We start from the raw sequence: 23,555 nt of genomic DNA, 5'->3' as shown, positions 1-23,555 counted from the left end.
CAGAGACACTGGACTGAGCAATATCAGAGACATTGGACTGAGCAATATCAGAGACATTGGACTGACCAATATCAGAGACATTGGACTGACCAATATCAGAGACATTGGACTGAGCAATATCAGAGACATTGGACTGACCAATATCAGAGACATTGGACTGACCAATATCAGAGACATTGGACTGACCAATATCAGAGACATTGGACTGCGCAATATCAGAGACATTGGTCTGACGAATATCAGAGACATTGGACTGAGCAATATCAGCGACATTGGACTGAACAATATCAGAGACATTGGACTGACCAATATCAGAGACATTGGACGGACCAATATCAGAGACATTGGACTGAACAATATCAGGGACATTGGACTGACCAATATCAGAGACATTGGACTGACCAATATCAGAGACATTGGACTGCGCAATATCAGAGACATTGGTCTGACGAATATCAGAGACATTGGACTGAGCAATATCAGAGACATTGGACTGAACAATATCAGAGACATTGCACTGACCGATATCAAAGATATTGGACTGACCAATATCAGAGACATTGAACTGACCAATATCAGAGACATTGAACTGACAAATATCAGACCCATTGGACTGACCAATATCAGAGACATTGGACTGAGCAATATCAGAGACATTGGACTGACCAATATCAGAGACATTGGTCTGACCAATATCAGAGACATTGGACTGAACAATATCAGAGACATTGCACTGACCGATATCAAAGATATTGGACTGACCAATATCAGAGACATTGAACTGACCAATATCAGAGACATTGAACTGACAAATATCAGACACATTGGACTGACCAATATCAGAGACATTGAACTGACCAATATCAGAGACATTGGACTGAGCAATATCAGAGACATTGGACTGACCAATATCGGAGACATTGGTCTGACCAATATCAGAGACACTGGTCTGACCAACATCAGAGACATTGGACTGAGCAATATCAGAGACATTGGACTGACCAATATCAGAGACATCGGACTGAGCAGTATCAGAGACATTGGACAGAGCAATATCAGAGTTATTGGACTGACCAATATCAGAGAAACTGGTCTGACCAATATCAGAGACATTGGACTGACCAATATCAGAGACATTGGACTGACCAATATCAGAGACATTGGACTGAGCAATATCAGAGACACTGGACTGAGCAATATCAGAGAAAATGGACTGACCAATATCAGAGACATTAGTCTGACCAATATCAGAGATATTGGACTGACCAATATCAGAGGCATTGGACTGACGAATATCAGAGACATTGGACTGAGCAATATCAGAGACATTGGAATGACCAATATCGGAGACACTGGACTGACCAATATCAGAGACATTGGACTGAGCAATATCAGAGACATTGGACTGAGCAATATTGGAGACACTGGACTGACCAATATCAGAGACATTGGACTGACCAATATCAGAGACATTGGACTGAGCAATATCAGAGGTATTGGACTGAGCAATATCAGAGACATTGAACTGACCAATATCAGAGACATTGGACTGACCAATATCAGAGATATTGGACTGAGCAATATCAGAGACATGGGACTGACCAATATCAGAGACATTGAACTGACCAATATCAGAGACATTGAACTGACCAATATCAGAGATATTGGACTGACCAATATCAGAGACATTGGACTGAGCAATATCAGAGATACTGAACAGACCAATATCAGAGACATTGGACTGACCAATATCAGAGCTATAGAACTGACCAATATCAGAGACATTGGTCTGACCAATATCAGAGATATTGGACAGAGCAATATCAGAGACAGTGGACTGACCAATATCAGAGACATTGGACTGACCAATATCAGAGACATTGGACTGACCATTATCAGAGAAACTGGACTGACCAATATCAGAGACATTGGACTGAGCAATATCAGAGACATTGGACTGACCAATATCAGAGACATTGGACTGAGCAATATCAGAGACATTGGACTGAGCAATATCAGAGACATTGGACTGAACAATATCAGAGATATTGGACTGAACAATATCAGAGACATTGCACTGACCAATATCAAAGACATTGGACTGACCAATATCAGAGACATTGAACTGACCAATATCAGAGACATTGAACTGACCAATATCAGACAAATTGGACTGACCAGTATCAGAGACATTGGACTGGCCAATATCAGAGACATTGAACTGACCAATATCAGAGACATTGGACTGACCAATATCAGAGACATTGGATTGACCAATATCAGAGACATTGGACTGAGCAATATCAGAGACATTGGACTGACCAATATCAGAGACATTGGACTGACCAATATCAAAGACACTGGACTGACCAATATCAGAGACATTGGACTGAGCAATATCAGAGACATTGGACTGACCAATATCAGAGACATTGGACTGAGCAATATCAGAGACATTGCACGGAGCAATATCAGAGATATTGGACTGACCAATATCAGAGACATTGGACTGACCAATATCAGAGACATTGGACTGAGCAATATCAGAGAAACTGGACTGAGCAATATCAGAGACAAAGGACTGACCTAAATCAGAGACATTGAATTGACCAATATCAGAGACATTGAACTGACAAATATCAGACACATTGGACTGACCAATATCAGAGACATTGGACTGACCAATATCAGAGACATTGAACTGACCAATATCAGAGACATTGGACTGACCAATATCAGAGACATTGGATTGACCAATATCAGAGACATTGGACTGAGCAATATCAGAGACATTGGACTGACCAATATCAGAGACATTGGACTGACCAATATCAGAGACACTGGACTGACCAATATCAGAGATATTGGACTGAGCAATATCAGAGACATTGGACTGACCAATATCAGAGACATTGGACTGAGCAAGATCAGAGACATTGCACGGAGCAATATCAGAGATATTGGACTGACCAATATCAGAGACATTGGACTGACCAATATCAGAGACATTGGACTGAGCAATATCAGAGACACTGGACTGAGCAATATCAGAGAAAATGGACTGACCAATATCAGAGACATTGGACTGACCAATATCAGAGGCATTGGACTGACCAATATCAGAGACATTGGACTGAGCAATATCAGAGACATTGGAATGACCAATATCGGAGACACTGGACTGACCAATATCAGAGACATTGGACTGAGCAATATCAGAGACATTGGACTGAGCAATATTGGAGACACTGGACTGACCAATATCAGAGTCATTGGGCTGACCAATATCAGAGACATTGGACTGAGCAATATCAGAGACATTGGACTGAGCAATATCAGAGACATTGAACTGACCAATATCAGAGATATTGGACTGACCAATATCAGAGACATTGGACTGAGCAATATTAGAGACATGGGACTGACCAATATCAGAGACATTGAACTGACCAATATCAGAGACATTGAACTGACCAATATCAGAGATATTGGACTGACCATTATCAGAGACATTGCACTGAGCAATATCAGAGATATTGAACTGACCAATATCAGAGACATTGGATTGACCAATATCAGAGCTATAGAACTGACCAATATCAGAGACATTGGACTGACCAATATCAGAGATATTGGACAGAGCAATATCAGAGACACTGGACTGACCAATACCAGAGACATTGGACTGACCAATATCAGAGACATTGGACTGACCAATATCAGAGAAACTGGACTGACCAATATCAGAGACATTGGACTGAGCAATATCAGAGACATTGGACTGAGCAATATCAGAGACATTGGACTGAGCAATATCAGAGACATTGGACTGAACAATATCAGAGACATTGCACTGACCAATATCAAAGACATTGGACTGACCAATATCAGAGATATTGAACTGACCAATATCAGAGACATTGAACTGACCAATATCAGACACATTGGACTGACCAATATCAGAGACATTGGACTGACCAATATCAGAGACATTGAACTGACCAATATCAGAGACATTGGACTGACCAATATCAGAGACATTGGATTGACCAATATCAGAGACATTGGACTGACCAATATCAGAGACATTGGACTGACCAATATCAGATAAACTGGACTGACCAATATCAGAGACATTGGACTGACCAATATCAGAGACAATGGACTGACCAATATCAGAGACATTGGACTGACCAATATCAGAGGCATTGGACTGACCAATATCAGAGATATTGGACTGAGCAATATCAGAGACATTGGAATGACCAATATCGGAGACACTGGACTGACCAATATCAGAGACATTGGACCGAGCAATATCAGAGACATTGGACTGAGCAATATAGGAGACACTGGAATGACCAATATCAGAGACATTGGACTGACCAATATCAGAGACATTGGATTGAGCAATATCAGAGACATTGAACTGACCAATATCAGAGACATTGGACTGACCAATGTCAGAGACATTGGACTGAGCAATATCAGAGATATTGAACTGACCAATATCAGAGACATTGGACTGACCAATATCAGAGCTATAGAACTGACCAACATCAGAGACATTGGACTGACCATTTTCAGAGACATTGGACAGAGCAATATCAGAGACACTGGACGGACCAATATCAGAGACATTGGACTGATCAATATCAGAGAAACTGGACTGAGCAATATCAGAGACATTGGACTGACCAATATCAGAGACATTGGCCTGAGCAATATGAGAGATACTGGACTGAGCAATATGAGAGACATTCGACGGAGCAATATCAGGGATATTGGAATGACCAATATCAGAGACATTGGACTGAGCAATATCAGAGACATTGGACTGGCCAATATCAGAGACATTGGACAGAGCAATATCAGAGACACTGGACTGAGCAATATCAGAGACAATGGACTGACCAATATCAGAGACATTGGACTGACCAATATCAGAGACATTGGACTGACCAATATCAGAGACATTGAACTGCGCAATAGCAGAGACATTGGACTGACCAATATCAGAGATATTGGACTGACCAATGTCAGAGACATTGGACTGAGCAATATCACAGACATTGGACTGACCAATATCAGAGAAATTGGACTGACCAATATCAGAGACATTGGACTGACCTACATCAGAGATACTGAACTGACCAATATCAGAGACATTGGACCGACCAATATCAGAGACATTAGACTGAGCCATATCAGAGTCATTGGACTGACCAATATCAGAGACATTGAACTGACCAATATCAGAGACATTGGACTGACCAATATCAGAGCTATAGAACTGACCAATATCAGAGACATTGGACAGAGCAATATCAGAGACACTGGACTGAACAATATCAGAGACATTGGACTGACCAATATCAGAGACATTGAACTGACCAATATCAGAGACATTGGACTGATCAATATCAGAGACATTGGATTGACCAATATCAGACACATTGGACTGAGCAATATCAGAGACATTGGACTGACCAATATCAGAGACATTGGACCGAGCAATATCAGAGATACTGAACAGACCAATATCAGAGACATTGGACTGACCAATATCAGAGCTATAGAACTGACCAATATCAGAGACATTGGTCTGACCAATATCAGAGATATTGGACAGAGCAATATCAGAGACAGTGGACTGACCAATATCAGAGACATTGGACTGACCAATATCAGAGACATTGGACTGACCATTATCAGAGAAACTGGACTGACCAATATCAGAGACATTGGACTGAGCAATATCAGAGACATTGGACTGACCAATATCAGAGACATTGGACTGAGCAATATCAGAGACATTGGACTGAGCAATATCAGAGACATTGGACTGAACAATATCAGAGATATTGGACTGAACAATATCAGAGACATTGCACTGACCAATATCAAAGACATTGGACTGACCAATATCAGAGACATTGAACTGACCAATATCAGAGACATTGAACTGACCAATATCAGACAAATTGGACTGACCAGTATCAGAGACATTGGACTGGCCAATATCAGAGACATTGAACTGACCAATATCAGAGACATTGGACTGACCAATATCAGAGACATTGGATTGATCAATATCAGAGACATTGGACTGAGCAATATCAGAGACATTGGACTGACCAATATCAGAGACATTGGACTGACCAATATCAAAGACACTGCACTGACCAATATCAGAGACATTGGACTGAGCAATATCAGAGACATTGGACTGACCAATATCAGAGACATTGGACTGAGCAATATCAGAGACATTGCACGGAGCAATATCAGAGATATTGGACTGACCAATATCGGAGACATTGGACTGACCAATATCAGAGACATTGGACTGAGCAATATCAGAGACACTGGACTGAGCAATATCAGAGACAAAGGACTGACCAAAATCAGAGACATTGAATTGACCAATATCAGAGACATTGAACTGACAAATATCAGACACATTGGACTGACCAATATCAGAGACATTGGACTGACCAATATCAGAGACATTGAACTGACCAATATCAGAGACATTGGACTGACCAATATCAGAGACATTGGATTGACCAATATCAGAGACATTGGACTGAGCAATATCAGAGACATTGGACTGACCAATATCAGAGACATTGGACTGACCAATATCAGAGACACTGGACTGACCAATATCAGAGATATTGGACTGAGCAATATCAGAGACATTGGACTGACCAATATCAGAGACATTGGACTGAGCAAGATCAGAGACATTGCACGGAGCAATATCAGAGATATTGGACTGACCAATATCAGAGACATTGGACTGACCAATATCAGAGACATTGGACTGAGCAATATCAGAGACACTGGACTGAGCAATATCAGAGAAAATGGACTGACCAATATCAGAGACATTGGACTGACCAATATCAGAGGCATTGGACTGACCAATATCAGAGACATTGGACTGAGCAATATCAGAGACATTGGAATGACCAATATCGGAGACACTGGACTGACCAATATCAGAGACATTGGACTGAGCAATATCAGAGACATTGGACTGAGCAATATTGGAGACACTGGACTGACCAATATCAGAGTCATTGGGCTGACCAATATCAGAGACATTGGACTGAGCAATATCAGAGACATTGGACTGAGCAATATCAGAGACATTGAACTGACCAATATCAGAGATATTGGACTGACCAATATCAGAGACATTGGACTGAGCAATATCAGAGACATGGGACAGACCAATATCAGAGACATTGAACTGACCAATATCAGAGACATTGAACTGACCAATATCAGAGATATTGGACTGACCATTATCAGAGACATTGCACTGAGCAATATCAGAGATATTGAACTGACCAATATCAGAGACATTGGATTGACCAATATCAGAGCTATAGAACTGACCAATATCAGAGACATTGGACTGACCAATATCAGAGATATTGGACAGAGCAATATCAGAGACACTGGACTGACCAATACCAGAGACATTGGACTGACCAATATCAGAGACATTGGACTGACCAATATCAGAGAAACTGGACTGACCAATATCAGAGACATTGGACTGAGCAATATCAGAGACATTGGACTGACCAATATCAGAGACATTGGACTGAGCAATATCAGAGACATTGGACTGAGCAATATCAGAGACATTGGACTGAACAATATCAGAGACATTGCACTGACCAATATCAAAGACATTGGACTGACCAATATCAGAGACATTGAACTGACCAATATCAGAGACATTGAACTGACCAATATCAGACACATTGGACTGACCAATATCAGAGACATTGGACTGACCAATATCAGAGACATTGAACTGACCAATATCAGAGACATTGGACTGACCAATATCAGAGACATTGGATTGACCAATATCAGAGACATTGGACTGACCAATATCAGAGACATTGGACTGACCAATATCAGATAAACTGGACTGACCAATATCAGAGACATTGGACTGACCAATATCAGAGACAATGGACTGACCAATATCAGAGACATTGGACTGACCAATATCAGAGGCATTGGACTGACCAATATCAGAGATATTGGACTGAGCAATATCAGAGACATTGGACCGAGCAATATCAGAGACATTGGACTGAGCAATATAGGAGACACTGGAATGACCAATATCAGAGACATTGGACTGACCAATATCAGAGACATTGGATTGAGCAATATCAGAGACATTGAACTGTCCAATATCAGAGACATTGGACTGACCAATGTCAGAGACATTGGACTGAGCAATATCAGAGATATTGAACTGACCAATATCAGAGACATTGGACTGACCAATATCAGAGCTATAGAACTGACCAACATCAGAGACATTGGACTGACCATTTTCAGAGACATTGGACAGAGCAATATCAGAGACACTGGACGGACCAATATCAGAGACATTGGACTGATCAATATCAGAGAAACTGGACTGAGCAATATCAGAGACATTGGACTGACCAATATCAGAGACATTGGCCTGAGCAATATGAGAGATACTGGACTGAGCAATATGAGAGACATTCGACGGAGCAATATCATGGATATTGGAATGACCAATATCAGAGACATTGGACTGAGCAATATCAGAGACATTGGACTGGCCAATATCAGAGACATTGGACAGAGCAATATCAGAGACACTGGACTGAGCAATATCAGGGACAATGGACTGACCAATATCAGAGACATTGGACTGACCAATATCAGAGACATTGGACTGACCAATATCAGAGACATTGAACTGCGCAATAGCAGAGACATTGGACTGACCAATATCAGAGATATTGGACTGACCAATGTCAGAGACATTGGACTGAGCAATATCACAGACATTGGACTGACCAATATCAGAGAAATTGGACTGACCAATATCAGAGACATTGGACTGACCTACATCAGAGATACTGAACTGACCAATATCAGAGACATTGGACCGACCAATATCAGAGACATTAGACTGAGCCATATCAGAGTCATTGGACTGACCAATATCAGAGACATTGAACTGACCGATATCAGAGACATTGGACTGACCAATATCAGAGCTATAGAACTGACCAATATCAGAGACATTGGACAGAGCAATATCAGAGACACTGGACTGAACAATATCAGAGACATTGGACTGACCAATATCAGAGACATTGAACTGACCAATATCAGAGACATTGGACTGATCAATATCAGAGACATTGGATTGACCAATATCAGACACATTGGACTGAGCAATATCAGAGACATTGGACTGACCAATATCAGAGATATTGGACTGACCGATATCAGAGACACTGAACTGACCAATATCAGAGACATTGGACTGAGCAATATCAGAGACATTGGACTGACCAATATCAGAGACACTGGACTGAGCAATATCAGAGACATTGGACTGAGCAATATCAGAAACATTGGACTGACCAATATCAGAGACATTGGACTGACCAATATCAGAGACATTGGACTGACCAATATCAGAGACATTGGACTGAGCAATATCACAGTCATTGAACAGAGCAATATCACAGACATTGGACTGACTAATATCAGAGACATTGGACTGAGCAATATCAGAGACATTGGACTGAACAATATCAGAGACATTGGACTGACCAATATCAGAGACATTGGACGAACCAATATCAGAGACATTGGACTGCGCAATATCAGAGTCATTGGTCTGACCAATATCAGAGACATCGGACTGAGCAATATCAGAGACATTGGACTGAGCAATATCAGAGACATTGGACTGAACAATATCAGAGACATTGCACTGACCGATATCAAAGACATTGGACTGACCAATATCAGAGACATTGAACTGACCAATATCAGAGACATTGAATTGACAAATATCAGACACATTGGACTGACCAATATCAGAGACATTGGATTGACCAATATCAGAGACATTGAACTGAGCAATATCAGAGATATTGGACTGACCAATATCAGAGACATTGGATTGACCAATATCAGAAACATTGGACTGAGCAATATCAGAGACATTGGACTGACCAATATCAGAGACATTGGACTGACCAATATCAGAGACATTGGACTGAGCAATATCAGAGACATTGGACTGACCAATATCAGAGACACTGGACTGACCAATATCAGAGACATTGGACTGAGCAATATCAGAGACATTGGACTGACCAATATCAGTTACATTGGACGGAGCAATATCAGAGACATTGGACGGAGCAATATCAGAGATATTGGACTGACCAATATCAGAGACATTGGACTGACCAATATCAGAGACATTGGACTGAGCAATATCAGAGACACTGGACTGAGCAATATCAGAGAAAATGGACTGACCAATATCAGAGACATTGGACTGACCAGTATCAGAGGCATTGGACTGACCAATATCAGAGACATTGGACTGAGCAATATCAGAGACATTGGAATGACCAATATCGGAGACACTGGACTGACCATAATCAGAGACATTGGACTGAGCAATATCAGAGACATTGGGCTGAGCAATATTGGAGACACTGGACTGACCAATATCAGAGACATTGGATTGACCAATATCAGAGACATTGGACTGAGCAATATCAGAGACATTGGACTGACCAATATCAGAGACATTGGACTGACCAATATCAGAGACACTGGACTGACCAATATCAGAGATATTGGACTGAGCAATATCAGAGACATTGGACTGACCAATATCAGAGACATTGGACTGAGCAAGATCAGAGACATTGCACGGAGCAATATCAGAGATATTGGACTGACCAATATCAGAGACATTGGACTGACCAATATCAGAGACATTGGACTGAGCAATATCAGAGACACTGGACTGAGCAATATCAGAGAAAATGGACTGACCAATATCAGAGACATTGGACTGACCAATATCAGAGGCATTGAACTGACCAATATCAGAGACATTGGACTGAGCAATATCAGAGACATTGGAATGACCAATATCGGAGACACTGGACTGACCAATATCAGAGACATTGGACTGAGCAATATCAGAGACATTGGACTGAGCAATATTGGAGACACTGGACTGACCAATATCAGAGTCATTGGGCTGACCAATATCAGAGACATTGGACTGAGCAATATCAGAGACATTGGACTGAGCAATATCAGAGACATTGAACTGACCAATATCAGAGATATTGGACTGACCAAAATCAGAGACATTGGACTGAGCAATATCAGAGACATGGGACTGACCAATATCAGAGACATTGAACTGACAATTATCAGAGACATTGAACTGACCAATATCAGAGATATTGGACTGACCATTATCAGAGACATTGCACTGAGCAATATCAGAGATATTGAACTGACCAATATCAGAGACATTGGATTGACCAATATCAGAGCTATAGAACTGACCAATATCAGAGACATTGGACTGACCAATATCAGAGATATTGGACAGAGCAATATCAGAGACACTGGACTGACCAATACCAGAGACATTGGACTGACCAATATCAGAGACATTGGACTGACCAATATCAGAGGAACTGGACTGACCAATATCAGAGACATTGGACTGAGCAATATCAGAGACATTGGACTGACCAATATCAGAGACATTGGACTGAGCAATATCAGAGACATTGGACTGAGCAATATCAGAGACATTGGACTGAACAATATCAGAGACATTGCACTGAGCAATATCAGAGACATTGGACTGACCAATATCAGAGACATTGAACTGACCAATATCAGAGACATTGAACTGACCAATATCAGACACATTGGACTGACCAATATCAGAGACATTGGACTGACCAATATCAGAGACATTGAACTGACCAATATCAGAGACATTGGACTGACCAATATCAGAGACATTGGATTGACCAATATCAGAGACATTGGACTGACCAATATCAGAGACATTGGACTGACCAATATCAGATAAACTGGACTGACCAATATCAGAGACATTGGACTGACCAATATCAGAGACAATGGACTGACCAATATCAGAGACATTGGACTGACCAATATCAGAGGCATTGGACTGACCAATATCAGAGATATTGGACTGAGCAATATCAGAGACATTGGAATGACCAATATCGGAGACACTGGACTGACCAATATCAGAGACATTGGACCGAGCAATATCAGAGACATTGGACTGAGCAATATAGGAGACACTGGAATGACCAATATCAGAGACATTGGACTGACCAATATCAGAGACATTGGATTGAGCAATATCAGAGACATTGAACTGACCAATATCAGAGACATTGGACTGACCAATGTCAGAGACATTGGACTGAGCAATATCAGAGATATTGAACTGACAAATATCAGAGACATTGGACTGACCAATATCAGAGCTATAGAACTGACCAACATCAGAGACATTGGACTGACCATTTTCAGAGACATTGGACAGAGCAATATCAGAGACACTGGACGGACCAATATCAGAGACATTGGACTGATCAATATCAGAGAAACTGGACTGAGCAATATCAGAGACATTGGACTGACCAATATCAGAGACATTGGACTGAGCAATATGAGAGATACTGGACTGAGCAATATGAGAGACATTCGACGGAGCAATATCAGGGATATTGGACTGACCAATATCAGAGACATTGGACTGAGCAATATCAGAGACATTGGACTGGCCAATATCAGAGACATTGGACAGAGCAATATCAGAGAAACTGGACTGAGCAATATCAGAGACAATGGACTGACCAATATCAGAGACATTGGACTGACCAATATCAGAGACATTGGACTGACCAATATCAGAGACATTGAACTGCGCAATAGCAGAGACATTGGACTGACCAATATCAGAGATATTGGACTGACCAATGTCAGAGACATTGGACTGAGCAATATCACAGACATTGGACTGACCAATATCAGAGAAATTGGACTGACCAATATCAGAGACATTGGACTGACCTACATCAGAGATACTGAACTGACCAATATCAGAGACATTGGACCGACCAATATCAGAGACATTAGACTGAGCCATATCAGAGTCATTGGACTGACCAATATCAGAGACATTGAACTGACCAATATCAGAGACATTGGACTGACCAATATCAGAGCTATAGAACTGACCAATATCAGAGACATTGGACAGAGCAATATCAGAGACACTGGACTGAACAATATCAGAGACATTGGACTGACCAATATCAGAGACATTGAACTGACCAATATCAGAGACATTGGACTGATCAATATCAGAGACATTGGATTGACCAATATCAGACACATTGGACTGAGCAATATCAGAGACATTGGACTGACCAATATCAGAGATATTGGACTGACCAATATCAGAGACACTGGACTGACCAATATCAGAGACATTGGACTGAGCAATATCAGAGACATTGGACTGACCAATATCAGAGACACTGGACTGAGCAATATCAGAGACATTGGACTGAGCAATATCAGAAACATTGGACTGACCAATATCAGAGACATTGGACTGACCAATATCAGAGACATTGGACTGACCAATATCAGAGACATTGGACTGAGCAATATCACAGTCATTGAACAGAGCAATATCACAGACATTGGACTGACTAATATCAGAGACATTGGACTGAGCAATATCAGAGATATTGGACTGAACAATATCAGAGACATTGGACTGACCAATATCAGAGACATTGGACGGAGCAATATCAGAGACATTGGACGGAGCAATATCAGAGATATTGGACTGACCAATATCAGAGACATTGGACTGACCAATATCAGAGACATTGGACTGAGCAATATCAGAGACACTGGACTGAGCAATATCAGAGAAAATGGACTGACCAATATCAGAGACATTGGACTGACCAGTATCAGAGGCATTGGACTGACCAATATCAGAGACATTGGACTGAGCAATATCAGAGACATTGGAATGACCAATATCGGAGACACTGGACTGACCATAATCAGAGACATTGGACTGAGCAATATCAGAGACATTGGGCTGAGCAATATTGGAGACACTGGACTGACCAATATCAGAGACATTGGATTGACCAATATCAGAGACATTGGACTGAGCAATATCAGAGACATTGGACTGACCAATATCAGAGACATTGGACTGACCAATATCAGAGACACTGGACTGACCAATATCAGAGATATTGGACTGAGCAATATCAGAGACATTGGACTGACCAATATCAGAGACATTGGACTGAGCAAGATCAGAGACATTGCACGGAGCAATATCAGAGATATTGGACTGACCAATATCAGAGACATTGGACTGACCAATATCAGAGACATTGGACTGAGCAATATCAGAGACACTGGACTGAGCAATATCAGAGAAAATGGACTGACCAATATCAGAGACACTGGACTGAACAATATCAGAGGCATTGGACTGACCAATATCAGAGACATTGAACTGACCAATATCAGAGACATTGGACTGATCAATATCAGAGACATTGGATTGACCAATATCAGACACATTGGACTGAGCAATATCAGAGACATTGGACTGACCAATATCAGAGATATTGGACTGACCAATATCAGAGACACTGGACTGACCAATATCAGAGACATTGGACTGAGCAATATCAGAGACATTGGACTGACCAATATCAGAGACACTGGACTGAGCAATATCAGAGACATTGGACTGAGCAATATCAGAAACATTGGACTGACCAATATCAGAGACATTGGACTGACCAATATCAGAGACATTGGACTGACCAATATCAGAGACATTGGACTGAGCAATATCACAGTCATTGAACAGAGCAATATCACAGACATTGGACTGACTAATATCAGAGACATTGGACTGAGCAATATCAGAGATATTGGACTGAACAATATCAGAGACATTGGACTGACCAATATCAGAGACATTGGACGGAGCAATATCAGAGACATTGGACGGAGCAATATCAGAGATATTGGACTGACCAATATCAGAGACATTGGACTGACCAATATCAGAGACATTGGACTGAGCAATATCAGAGACACTGGACTGAGCAATATCAGAGAAAATGGACTGACCAATATCAGAGACATTGGACTGACCAGTATCAGAGGCATTGGACTGACCAATATCAGAGACATTGGACTGAGCAATATCAGAGACATTGGAATGACCAATATCGGAGACACTGGACTGACCATAATCAGAGACATTGGACTGAGCAATATCAGAGACATTGGGCTGAGCAATATTGGAGACACTGGACTGACCAATATCAGAGACATTGGATTGACCAATATCAGAGACATTGGACTGAGCAATATCAGAGACATTGGACTGACCAATATCAGAGACATTGGACTGACCAATATCAGAGACACTGGACTGACCAATATCAGAGATATTGGACTGAGCAATATCAGAGACATTGGACTGACCAATATCAGAGACATTGGACTGAGCAAGATCAGAGACATTGCACGGAGCAATATCAGAGATATTGGACTGACCAATATCAGAGACATTGGACTGACCAATATCAGAGACATTGGACTGAGCAATATCAGAGACACTGGACTGAGCAATATCAGAGAAAATGGACTGACCAATATCAGAGACATTGGACTGACCAATATCAGAGGCATTGGACAGACCAATATCAGAGACATTGGACTGAGCAATATCAGAGACATTGGAATGACCAATATCGGAGACACTGGACTGACCAATATCAGAGACATTGGACTGAGCAATATCAGAGACATTGGACTGAGCAATATTGGAGACACTGGACTGACCAATATCAGAGTCATTGGGCTGACCAATATCAGAGACATTGGACTGAGTAATATCAGAGACATTGGACTGAGCAATATCAGAGACATTGAACTGACCAATATCAGAGATATTGGACTGACCAATATCAGAGACATTGGACTGAGCAATATCAGAGACATGGGACTGACCAATATCAGAGACATTGAACTGACCAATATCAGAGATATTGAACTGACCAATATCAGAGATATTGGACTGACCATTATCAGAGACATTGCACTGAGCAATATCAGAGATATTGAACTGACCAATATCAGAGACATTGGATTGACCAATATCAGAGCTATAGAACTGACCAATATCAGAGACATTGGACTGACCAATATCAGAGATATTGGACAGAGCAATATCAGAGACACTGGACTGACCAATACCAGAGACATTGGACTGACCAATATCAGAGACATTGGACTGACCAATATCAGAGAAACTGGACTGACCAATATCAGAGACATTGGACTGAGCAATATCAGAGACATTGGACTGACCAATATCAGAGACATTGGACTGAGCAATATCAGAGACATTGGACTGAGCAATATCAGAGACATTGGACTGAACAATATCAGAGACATTGCACTGACCAATATCAAAGACATTGGACTGACCAATATCAGAGACATTGAACTGACCAATATCAGAGACATTGAACTGACCAATATCAGACACATTGGACTGACCAATATCAGAGACATTGGACTGACCAATATCAGAGACATTGAACTGACCAATATCAGAGACATTGGACTGACCAATATCAGAGACATTGGATTGACCAATATCAGAGACATTGGACTGACCAATATCAGAGACATTGGACTGACCAATATCAGATAAACTGGACTGACCAATATCAGAGACATTGGACTGACCAATATCAGAGACAATGGACTGACCAATATCAGAGACATTGGACTGACCAATATCAGAGGCATTGGACTGACCAATATCAGAGATATTGGACTGAGCAATATCAGAGACATTGGAATGACCAATATCGGAGACACTGGACTGACCAATATCAGAGACATTGGACCGAGCAATATCAGAGACATTGGACTGAGCAATATAGGAGACACTGGAATGACCAATATCAGAGACATTGGACTGACCAATATCAGAGACATTGGATTGAGCAATATCAGAGACATTGAACTGACCAATATCAGAGACATTGGACTGACCAATGTCAGAGACATTGGACTGAGCAATATCAGAGATATTGAACTGACCAATATCAGAGACATTGGACTGACCAATATCAGAGCTATAGAACTGACCAACATCAGAGACATTGGACTGACCATTTTCAGAGACATTGGACAGAGCAATATCAGAGACACTGGACGGACCAATATCAGAGACATTGGACTGATCAATATCAGAGAAACTGGACTGAGCAATATCAGAGACATTGGACTGACCAATATCAGAGACATTGGACTGAGCAATATGAGAGATACTGGACTGAGCAATATGAGAGACATTCGATGGAGCAATATCAGGGATATTGGACTGACCAATATCAGAGACATTGGACTGATCAATATCAGAGACTTTGGACTGGCCAATATCAGAGACATTGGACAGAGCAATATCAGAGACACTGGACTGAGCAATATCAGAGACAATGGACTGACCAATATCAGAGACATTGGACTGACCAATATCAGAGACATTGGACTGACCAATATCAGAGACATTGAACTGCGCAATAGCAGAGACATTGGACTGACCAATATCAGAGATATTGGACTGACCAATGTCAGAGACATTGGACTGAGCAATATCACAGACATTGGACTGACCAATATCAGAGAAATTGGACTGACCAATATCAGAGACATTGGACTGACCTACATCAGAGATACTGAACTGACCAATATCAGAGACATTGGACCGACCAATATCAGAGACATTAGACTGAGCCATATCAGAGTCATTGGAGTGACCAATATCAGAGACATTGAACTGACCAATATCAGAGACATTGGACTGACCAATATCAGAGCTATAGAACTGACCAATATCAGAGACATTGGACAGAGCAATATCAGAGACACTGGACTGAACAATATCAGAGACATTGGACTGACCAATATCAGAGACATTGAACTGACCAATATCAGAGACATTGGACTGATCAATATCAGAGACATTGGATTGACCAATATCAGACACATTGGACTGAGCAATATCAGAGACATTGGACTGACCAATATCAGAGATATTGGACTGACCAATATCAGAGACACTGGACTGACCAATATCAGAGACATTGGACTGAGCAATATCAGAGACATTGGACTGACCAATATCAGAGACACTGGACTGAGCAATATCAGAGACATTGGACTGAGCAATATCAGAAACATTGCACTGACCAATATCAGAGACATTGGACTGACCAATATCAGAGACATTGGACTGACCAATATCAGAGACATTGGACTGAGCAATATCACAGTCATTGAACAGAGCAATATCACAGACATTGGACTGACTAATATCAGAGACATTGGACTGAGCAATATCAGAGACATTGGACTGAACAATATCAGAGACATTGGACTGACCAATATCAGAGACATTGGACGAACCAATATCAGAGACATTGGACTGCGCAATATCAGTGACATTGGTCTGACCAATATCAGAGACATCGGACTGAGCAATATCAGAGACATTGGACTGAGCAATATCAGAGACATTGGACTGAACAATATCAGAGACATTGCACTGACCGATATCAAAGACATTGGACTGACCAATATCAGAGACATTGAACTGACCAATATCAGAGACATTGAACTGACAAATATCAGACACATTGGACTGACCAATATCAGAGACATTGGATTGACCAATATCAGAGACATTGAACTGAGCAATATCAGAGACATTGGACTGACCAATATCAGAGACATTGGATTGACCAATATCAGAAACATTGGACTGAGCAATATCAGAGACATTGGACTGACCAATATCAGAGACATTGGACTGACCAATATCAGAGACATTGGACTGAGCAATATCAGAGACATTGGACTGACCAATATCAGAGACACTGGACTGACCAATATCAGAGACATTGGACTGAGCAATATCAGAGACATTGGACTGACCAATATCAGTTACATTGGACGGAGCAATATCAGAGACATTGGACGGAGCAATATCAGAGATATTGGACTGACCAATATCAGAGACATTGGACTGACCAATATCAGAGACATTGGACTGAGCAATATCAGAGACACTGGACTGAGCAATATCAGAGAAAATGGACTGACCAATATCAGAGACATTGGACTGACCAGTATCAGAGGCATTGGACTGACCAATATCAGAGACATTGGACTGAGCAATATCAGAGACATTGGAATGACCAATATCGGAGACACTGGACTGACCATAATCAGAGACATTGGACTGAGCAATATCAGAGAAATTGAACTGCCCAATAGCAGAGACATTGGACTGACCAATGTCAGAGACATTGGACTGAGCAATATCACAGACATTGGACTGACCAATATCAGAGACATTGGACTGACCAATATCAGATACATTGAACTGACCTATATCAGAGATACTGAACTGACCAATATCAGAGGCATTGGACCGACCAATATCAGAGACATTAGGCTGAGCAATATCAGAGTCATTGGACTGACCAATATCAGAGACATTGAACTGACCAATATCAGAGCTATAGAACTGACCAATATCAGAGACATTGGACTGACCAATTTCAGAGACATTGGACAGAGCAATATCAGAGACACTGGACTGAACAATATCAGAGACATTGGACTGATCAATATCAGAGAAACTGGACTGAGCAATGTCAGAGACATTGGACTGACCAATATCAGAGTCTTTGGACTGACCAATATCAGAGACATTGGACTGACCAATATCAGAGACATTGGACTGACCAATATCGGAGACATTGAACTGACCAATATCAGAGACATTGGACTGAGCAATATGAGAGACAATGGACTGACCAATATCAGAGACATTGGACTGACCAATATCAGAGACATTGGACTGACCAATATGAGAGATATTGAACTGACCAATATCAGAGACATTGAACTGACCAATATCAGAGATATTGAACTGACCAATATCAGAGAAATTGGACTGACCAATATCAGAGACATTGGACTGACCAATATCAGAGACATTGGACTGACCAGAATCAGGGATATTGGCCTGACCAATATCAGAGACATTGGACTGACCAATATCAGAGACATTGGACTGGCCAATATCAGAGACACTGGACTGAGCAATATCAGAGACATTGGACTGACCAATATCAGAGACATTGGACTGAGCAATATCAGAGACATTGGACTGACCAATATCACAGACATTGGACTGAGCAATATCAGAGACACTGGACTGAGCAATATCAGAGTTATTGGACTGACCAATATCAGAGACATTGGACTGACCAATATCAGAGACATTGGACTGAGCAATATCAGAGACATTGGACTGAGCAATATCAGAGACATTGGACTGAACAATATCAGAGACATTGGACTGACCAATATAAGAGACACTGGACTGAGCAATATCAGAGACATTGATCTGACCAATATCAGAGACATTGGATAGACCAATATCAGAGACATTGGACTGAGCAATATCAGAGATATTGCACTGAGCAATATCAGAGATATTGGACTGAGCAATATCAGAGACATTGGACTGACCAATATCAGAGACATTGGTCTGACCAATATCAGAGACATTGGACTGATCAATATCAGAGACATTGGACTGACCAATATCACAGACACTGGACTGACCAATATCAGAGACATTGGACTGACCAATATCAGAGACATTGGACTGACCAATGTCAGAGACATTGGACTGACCAATATCAGAGACATTGGACTGAACAATATCAGAGACATTGGACTGACCAATATCACAGACATTGGACTGACCAATATCAGAGATATTGAACTGACCAATATCAGAGACATTGAACTGAACAATACCAGAGACATTGAACTGACCAATATCAGAGAAATTGGACTGACCAATATCAGAGACATTGGACTGACCAATATCAGAGACATTGGACTGACCAGTATCAGAGATATTGGACTGACCAATATCAGCGACATTGGACTGACCAATATCAGAGACATTGGACTGGCCAATATCAGAGACACTGGACTGAGCAATATCAGAGACATTGGACTGACCAATATCAGAGACATTGGACTGAGCAATATCAGAGACACTGGACTGAGCAATATCAGAGACATTGGACTGACCAATATCAGAGACATTGGACTGAGCAATATCAGAGACACTGGACTGAGCAATATCAGAGACATTGGACTGACCAATATCAGAGACATTGGACTGACCAATATCAGAGACATTGGACTGACCAATATCAGAGATATTGGACTGACCAATATCAGAGACATTGGTCTGACCAGTACCAGAGATATTGGACTGACCAATATCAGAGACACTGGACTGCGCAATATCAGAGACATTGGACTGACCAATATCAGAGGCATTGGACTCAGCCATATCAGAGACATTGGACTGAACAATATCAGAGACATTGGACTGAACAATATCAGTGACATTGGTCTGACCAATATCAGAGACATTGGACTGATCAATATCAGTGACATTGGTCTGACCAATATCAGAGACATTGGACTGACCAATATCAGAGACATTGGTCTGACCAGTATCAGAGACATTGGACTGACCAATATCAGAGACACTGGACTGCGCAATATCAGAGACATTGGACTGACCAATATCAGAGACACTGGACTGACCAATATCAGAGACATTGGACTGACCAATATCAGAGACATTGGACCAACCAATATCAGAGACATTGGACTGATCAATATCAGAGACATTGAACTGACCAATATCAGAGACATTGCACTGAGCAATATCAGGGACATTGGACTGAGCAATATCACAGACATTGAACTGAGCAATATCACAGACATTGGTCTGACTAATATCAGAGACATTGGACTGACCAATATCAGAGACATTGGACTGAGCAATATCAGAGACATTGGACTGACCAATATCAGAGACATTGGATTGAGCAATGACAGAGACATAGGACTGAACAATATCAGAGACATTGGACTGAACAATATCAGAGACATTGGACTAACCAATGTCAGAGACATTGGACAGAGCAATATCAGAGACATTGGACTGAGCAATATCAGAGACATTGGACTGACCAATATCAGAGACACTGGACTGAACAATATCAGAGACATTGGACTGACCAATATAAGAGACACTGGACTGAGCAATATCAGAGACATTGGACTGACCAATATAAGAGACACTGGACTGAGCAATATCAGAGACATTGGACTGACCAATATCAGAGGCATTGGACAGACCAAAATCAGAGACATTGGACTGAGCAATATCAGAGACATTGGACTGAGCAATATCAGAGATATTGGACTGAGCAATATCAGAGACATTGGACTGACCAATATCAGAGACATTGGTCTGACCAATATCAGAGACATTGGACTGATCAATATCAGAGACATTGGACTGACCAATATCACAGACACTGGACTGACCAATATCAGAGACATTGGACTGACCAATATCAGAGACATTGGACTGACCAATGTCAGAGACATTGGACTGACCAATATCAGAGACATTGGACTGAACAATATCAGAGACATTGGACTGACCAATATCAGAGACACTGGACTGACCAATATCAGAGACATTGGACTGACCAATATCAGAGACATTGGACTGACCAATGTCAGAGACATTGGACTGACCAATATCAGAGACATTGGACTGAACAATATCAGAGACATTGGACTGACCAATATCAGAGACATTGGACTGACCAATATCAGAGACATTGGACTGGCCAATATCAGAGACACTGGACTGAGCAATATCAGAGACCTTGGACTGACCAATACACCAATCCGAGTGAACCAAATCATTAAAAAATGCAAAGAAACCTACCTGGAACATTGGAACAAAATAACCGAAAGCCAAAGCAGATTAGAATGTTACCGGGCCCTAAAAAGAGAATATAAACTGGCAGACTACCTCACGACCATCAGAGACACAAAACAGAGACAGACCCTCACCAGGTACAGACTAAGCGACCACCAACTGGAAATTGAAAAAGGCAGATACAAGAAATCCTGGCAGCCTAGAGAGAATAGAATATGCGATCAATGTCTGGCTGGCGAGGTTGAAACAGAAATGCATTTCCTCCTAAAATGCGAAAAATTCAACACATCAAGAAACATATTATTCAACAAGCTAAGCCAAACAACCCCAGATTTCAAGGAATTGGATGATCTGTCAAAATTGAGATTAGTCCTAGGAGAAGGAGACAGACCATACCTTGGGGCCAAATATGTAACAACATGTCACAACCTGAGGACTGTTTAAAATTAAGACTGTTTAAAATTAATATTGAACGTACCAAATGAAGTACAAAGACTGTTTAAAATTAATATTGTTTAAAAGTAATATTGTATGTACCCAACAAATGTCAAATCGATTGACACCTACAGAATGTTGGAAAACTGTACCTTTTTGCTATGTAAGCTTTGGCAATATGGTTCTCTGTAAACTTTCATGCCAATAAAGCATTTTAATTGGAATTGGAATT

This window comes from Somniosus microcephalus, chromosome 34, assembly GCF_052327205.1.
Source record: "Somniosus microcephalus isolate GS21.2 chromosome 34, FLI_Smic_1.0, whole genome shotgun sequence".
In the NCBI taxonomy this organism is placed as follows: Eukaryota; Metazoa; Chordata; class Chondrichthyes; order Squaliformes; family Somniosidae; genus Somniosus; species Somniosus microcephalus.
The sequence above is the reverse complement of the archived record's forward strand: the minus strand, read 5'-3'. Positions refer to the sequence as shown.